The sequence below is a fragment of the Rosa chinensis genome, chromosome 6 (genome assembly GCF_002994745.2).
Source record: "Rosa chinensis cultivar Old Blush chromosome 6, RchiOBHm-V2, whole genome shotgun sequence".
Classification (NCBI taxonomy): Eukaryota; Viridiplantae; Streptophyta; class Magnoliopsida; order Rosales; family Rosaceae; genus Rosa; species Rosa chinensis.
In genome coordinates this window covers 4,330,177-4,336,742 of record NC_037093.1, presented here as the reverse complement: position 1 = coordinate 4,336,742, position 6,566 = coordinate 4,330,177, and the positions used below count along the sequence as shown (strand labels likewise).

Genomic DNA, 6,566 nt, shown 5'->3' with positions numbered 1-6,566 from the left:
AAGAGAAAGTTACCGGGGGCTAGGTAGATTTTCCAAAAATGGAAATCTACCAACAGTAATTTCCATATATATATACAACTTACCATGAACAGTAAATTCTACATTTTTGGCCATAACTCTCACATACTAAGTCCAATTTTTACGCACCACATATGCACGAGCTCGGTTTAACGTCCTCTACAACTTTCATGAAGGAAATTTTCTCAAATTTTGACCCGAACAAAAAGTCAACTTTTAGGGCCCCCTAAAAGCATTAAAACGACAGTAAAAGTGAAAGTAAAAGTTGTTTACCGTCCAAATGACTAGTAACCCGGTGAATTCGGGTTCGGGACGTCACAGTACGCTAGGCAGGAAGTGCTCTACACCTAGACTATTTCCAAGCAATGCAACCTAAAGATACGTTTATTAGATTAAACATGCAGAGATCGTTAAGTTTGAAAAGAGTTTGAGAAATCACTAGGCATCGCAAATAACTTAGAGCCTTGCTAAACCTAGGGTTTTGTTTACTTGCTAGTGAAAACTACCAATTACTTCTCTAGACAATTTGAGGAATCCAACTATTGATCCAGGCATCAAACAATCAAAGTATTAGAACCCTAGCATGCATACTGAGTGGGCCTCCAAAGCATACAAACATAGAATTCATCAATGAGAAATCGGTAAACAAAACCTCAACTTTATTAATTGGAAAACAAATTGAATGCCAGAGCATGTTATGGATCATGTCTAGGGGCTTCAACTGCCCCTAACTACTGGAAATTTAGTTACACAAAATTGGAATCAAAAACACAAAATAATGAAAAAGGGAGGGAGAAGAAGAGAGCCAGAGTTGCTGCAGATTGATCTCCTTTTATATGCTTAGAGGTTAGGAAATCCAAAACCTAAAAGAATTAGGGTTCACGTGCTTAGGTGGAGTTTTCCTATTGGCTCTTGAACTTGATGACTTATTCTAACCATTCACATCGTGCCATTTGTCCATCATGAGTCGGAATATGAAGCACAAACTCGTCCTCGGGCTTCTTGGTGTGATTTGGGCCTCGAAACATAAATTCCCGTCCAACCTCAGATTCACGCGCAGCCTGACCTCTTGTACTAAATCAGCCATAACTTTTTCTAGAAAAATGATATTGATGAGCCGTAAAAAGATTAGGAAACTAGACATCCGAGGCTATCCATCAATATAAAGATCATTCTCTGGATCGTTCTGAGCTGGTATCAGTGCTCTGTCAAAGTTAACTGATTTGCACAGGCAGATTTCCCGATTTTGCTTTTCAATCCCTCTTTTACTTCTTTTCTTCTTCTTTACTCCAAGATACCTATAAAACAAATGAACAAAGTAAATAACTAGAAAATACACTAAACTAACAAAGAAAGTATGGAGATTAACGCTATTAACATCGCATAAATATGCTCTTATCACTAGGGGAGAGGAAGCGTTTTGACATGGCCCCCCACGCACGGATAAGTCTCTGAGCCTAAGAGGCTTTTGAAGATACCGTGTGATTTTGATAAAAAAAAACAAGGACTGTTTAGTTCTTGTACTATGACCCTATCATCATTTCAGTCCCTGACATTCTAATTTAATCTGAAAAGTCCCTGAGATTATAATTTTCTTCTAATAAGTCCTCACTGTTAAGATTCCGTCAAATTGGGCCGTTAAGTTGCTGACGTAGCAATCCAAGTCACACATCTAATTGTGCGCCACGTCAGCCAGTTAACGGAGCATTTAGACGGCGAACACCTATTAGACAGAAATTGTAACTTCAGAGACTTTTCAGATTAAATTAGAATGTCAGGGACTGAAACGATGATAGAGTCATAGTACAGCCTTTTGCGTTGCAATAGGTGGCGTCACAAGATCCATTTGCGACGGTAAATTTCTGTTGCAAAAAGTATTTGCGACGGTAAATTTCCGTTGCAAAAAGTATTTGCGACGGAAAACTGCTGCCGTCGCAATGGCTAAACTATTTGCGACGGGTACTTTGCCGTCGCAAAAAGATATGTCATTTAAAAAAAAAAAAAAAGGTGAATTAGTTGCGACGGATACTTTGCCGTCGCAAAAGAATATTTCATTTATAAAAAAAAATAATAATAAAAAAGGTGTTGATTGCACACCAAAGCTAGTATAATCCACCAAATATCATAAATTGAAAAATATTATGAAACCCATCATCTATAACCAACCAACAATCACAATTCTAAGACCAGCCAAAGATTGTTTAAAAACAAAGATGAGCCAAAGCAACCCATGCCAACACTGCAGCACCTTCATTAGAAGTCAAAAAAATGGCCAGATTATCAACCACAGCTGCTACTAAGCATACTTTCAAATTTAAATTAGAATCCACGACAAAACACTTCTAGCTGGAGCAGCCCCATTCTTATCGAGTACCTGTAAGGATGAGAATTTTGATCAGTTAGCTAAAATAAACTAGTGGATCATGAACAATCTATTCTCGATCAGCTGATATCATTGAAAGAATCATGAATTATATAATTATGCACTTTTGAGAGAGCAAAGTACTTGTATATTTGAGATTCTGAAACCACTGATTCTTATCTGCAGTTTGTATTAAACCCCAATCCTATAATTTCAACTTAGAAAGAAAACTTAAGCTCATCTATATACCAGTAATATGTTCATCAATTTCCTAAATTTCAATCAAGGCTCATGTATACATATACGACTTGAGTATTTGTTCATCATCCAAAAAGGACTTATTTATTTGTAAGAATTCTCCTCTATTCATTTTGAATTCGTAAGTAATCATATATGGAACAACATAGGTAGATACAATAACAGATAGATGAATCTCCTAAGTATGAAAACATCTATACAGATAATGTCAGTAATTTCCATGTTCTAGGCTTCTAGCAATATCCAAAGTAATTTTCACAAAACACCTAATCAACTATAAAATACCTTATTTAACACTTGGCAGTGTTTCAGGACTTCTATTTGTGGGTCGACCAAATCAAAAACCATTTGAATACATAATGTACTTAGCAGGTTAATCTGTAACAAACAAATTAAAGGTCACTCTGTTTCTACTATGAACGCTTTCATTATGTTGAACTAACACCTTGACAGGGAAGATCTTTTGTTCACCAAGAGTTTTATTAAAGAATGATGGAACTGCTTGCCTATTTCTAGTGAATGTGACCACTGGTAGGCCGATGGACAGACAGTTGCATGGGGATATAAATTGCCAATACAAAGATTAGTTTGATAAACATTAAATGACATGTGACATTCAATGATTTCAACATATTCTAGTTAATCATTCATGTAGATTCAGACGCACCATTTTCATATCCACAGCTCACATGGTCATTTTGTATTTTAAGTCCTTGACTACAAAGGAGGGGGGAAAAACAAGGAAAAAGAAAAAAAAATGCAAGTCTCTGGTACCTGTAATGACAACATCTGTGAGACCATCCCCATGAATGAGGCTTATGTGCCTTCCTCCTAACCTCTCTCTCCCTCTTCCATAAGAAGGCAATGGCTCAATAATAGGCCATTCCTTTGGATCCTACGAATAAAGCAGAAAATAACCTCATTAAGCAAAAACTGCACAATACATTAGGGTTTTGAGAAGTAAATATGAATATGATCCGAGGCATGGAGATGGAACTATAGTCAGTAAGAATTTATTATTACTATTAACTTATCCACCACAGAAATTGCTCTTCACTTGAAAGCAAAGTTGTTAGAATATCAGAGAAACAGAATCATACCCAACTACAATTCAAGAAACCTTTATGTGGCTGTGACAATATATCACCCACAATAAAAACAAATAATATACTTTGATGGATTTTAACAAAGAATAAGAATAATAGTTTAATCTGTAAAATTGATATACTCATTACCAGATATACGATTAGTAAAAATGAGACCTTGGCAACCAGATATACCTTCATTTTTACTGGTGTTAATCCTTTTTTCTTCTTTGAAAAATACAGAAAACCAACAACAATAGAATCAAAAGTACTCCACCACCAACAACAATCCCCACAATCAGCCCCGTCCTATTCTTCCTACTAGTTGGATGGTTCGGAACGATAGTAGGTGGGAAATCTGCAAGTATAAAAGCATTGCAGTCAACAAACAGCATAGAAGCACTTTGTAATAACATCCATCAGAACCTGAATGTATATGCTTAGTTTACAACTGAAATTTGAGCGCTATATTGTTATTAGCCGGTGTAGCACTGATGGCTGAAATAACAGGTCCATAAGTACCAACCTCAGGTACGCAGCAAGTCCCCTTTCCAGCCCAAAAGAGATTAATTTCAAGGTAGTTGTGTGAGCTAGGGCCTTGTATTCCTTCTGAACGGCTTGCAAAGATTTCCCACCTGCCTCCTTTCGTATATCAAAATCCTTCGAAACTAGAATTCCCTGAAAACAAAATAAATAGAGAAGCTATGATATATATCAAATACACGTCTCCCAAGATTTTTCCTTGGAGTATCTAGGATTTGTTGTTCTGCAAACTGGAGTTTGACTGTGTAGACACCATTTTCCAGCCCCAAGCCATAGTATCTAAGTGAATGTGTTGAATGACCAAGAATGACGGGCATACTCAAAGCCACAACAAGCTCAAAACAATATAAGATTACTACTAAAAATAAGATTTACATAATGTTTTAGGCTTTTAGCTGTAAGCCTGGAACTCATATTACTCTTACTATTTCTTTCATCAAAATGTTATCAAGTAGCCCAATTAAGATTATTCTAGTGGTGAGAAATATCTACTTACTCCTAAATTTAGATTAACAAATATGAACTTGTACCTTTGTAAAGTTATTTTTTGTAGTTGTAAGCATTTAGTATCCAGAGTTAACTAGAAAAAGAAAAGTGAGATATTCAAAATCCTTTTAAGTTATTGTAAAAGCAGATACTGTACAATCCAGATAAACCAAGAGCATGTACAGCCTGTTCATTAGCACAGAGATGGAAATATAAACACACATTATCAGCAAACTCCATTGTGCATTACAGTGATGCTTATCAGTAAATACTGATCCACTTACACATTGAGAAGGGACGAGCTTTTATTTTCAGGAGGGCTACCATTCAACTTGTTGTTTTGAAGAAACCTAAATATGATGGCAGAAAAACACGCCTCAGTACTTGGAGCGTAAGCTGGGGAGGAATTCAAAGCAGTAATAGTGAAATTGAGACAATCAACGACTAAAATGCCCACAAAATATAGAAACCTAACAACTTCCACATGAAATCTGAAAGAGAATGCTTACTAAATCGAGCTAGGGTTTAATCCCGAAGCTCTTCCAAGCTTCGCGCTTCAGCCTCTGAAAGTTTACCAACCTCAAAAACCTAGAATCGAGAAAGAGGAATAGAATAACAGAGAGAATAGTTGAAAATTAAATTAGAGCTAAAATCAAAGACACTCGCGCATCAATTTCATTGTGCAACATAATATTTTACCTTTGAAATTCGGAATTGCTTGCAGAGCACCGACTTAGAGATTTGGTACTACTCAAAGGCTTGGTTTTCAGATCCGGAAAAAAAGTGACGGCGGCGGTGATGATGATGCCGAAGCCAGCGATGGCGCGATGCTTCTTGGGCATTATAGTCAACTCCGTCAGCCATCACAGTGATTCCACGACCACCATATCTATAGAGTGATTGAGAGAGGAAATAAGAGAGGGGTTCTATTCGGGGTGGCCATCCAAGAGGAGACGAAAAAGAGCAGAGAGAGAGAGAGAGGGGAGGAGAAGAAGATCGAAAAGAGAGCGGCCACACGTCTAGATGACTCGGTTTTTCTTTTCTTTTTCCTAATAATTCACGCTACGGCGTGGCTAAAGTGTTGCAATTAGTTTTAATTATACGACGGGAATATTATATCCATCGCAGAAACTCAAATATATACTACGGCAAAATAGGGCGTAGCATGCGCCGTAGCAAAATGTCAACTTTTGCGACGGAAAATTTTTCCGTCGCAAATTTCCGAAGCAATTGCAATTCTTTTTAGTAGTGCAACCATCCCTAAGGGATCAACAGAAAAAATCATTATGTAGAAACTATTACAAAGCCACCCCTAAACAAAACTAGCAATCTCCTTAACACCGATCTTTTAAGAATAGATTGAAGCTTGTTTTGCAAAAAAGATAAATGCCCTGGAGAAGAGTAAAGCAGATAACATGGCCCATTTCTTTTTTTGTTATCATTTCAGGTCCAGAAAGATTAAAATCTTGTTGGCCCTCCCAGCCCAATAATGCCCAGAAATCCTTATTGGAGCCCAAGAGGCCCAATAAGTCATCAAAACGTATGGTCTAGTTTTTGAAATAGAATGGTACCTCTTTAGTTGTTGGGATTAACTAGAAATGGACGTCCCTAATTGCTCCACATCTTCAAAGCCACATATCAACGATAAGAAATTCTTAGGTAGAGGTTTCCCACCATGTGGTTTTCCAGCCACCCAATCAGAAAAAAGAATCTTTTCCGAAATTACCCCTACTTCCTAAAGTGCAATACCTAAAACACTCTTATTGATCCCCCACCACGTGTCCGTGCGGTCCGCCTCCCCCCCATTTCTCTCA

At 37.3% G+C, this 6,566-nt stretch overlaps 1 long non-coding RNA gene across 1 annotated transcript; it reads right to left on the bottom strand.

Moving 5' to 3' along the window:
• Window positions 1-2,121: 2,121 nt before the first annotated feature.
• LOC112170374 lies at window positions 2,122-5,486 on the bottom strand. Its single transcript, XR_002925071.2, has 8 exons — window positions 5,452-5,486; window positions 5,262-5,340; window positions 5,037-5,102; window positions 4,250-4,401; window positions 3,919-4,081; window positions 3,413-3,533; window positions 2,924-3,016; window positions 2,122-2,392 (listed from the first exon to the last, which is right to left on the bottom strand). It is a non-coding gene; the product is annotated as an uncharacterized LOC112170374 (long non-coding RNA).
• Window positions 5,487-6,566: the final 1,080 nt, after the last annotated feature.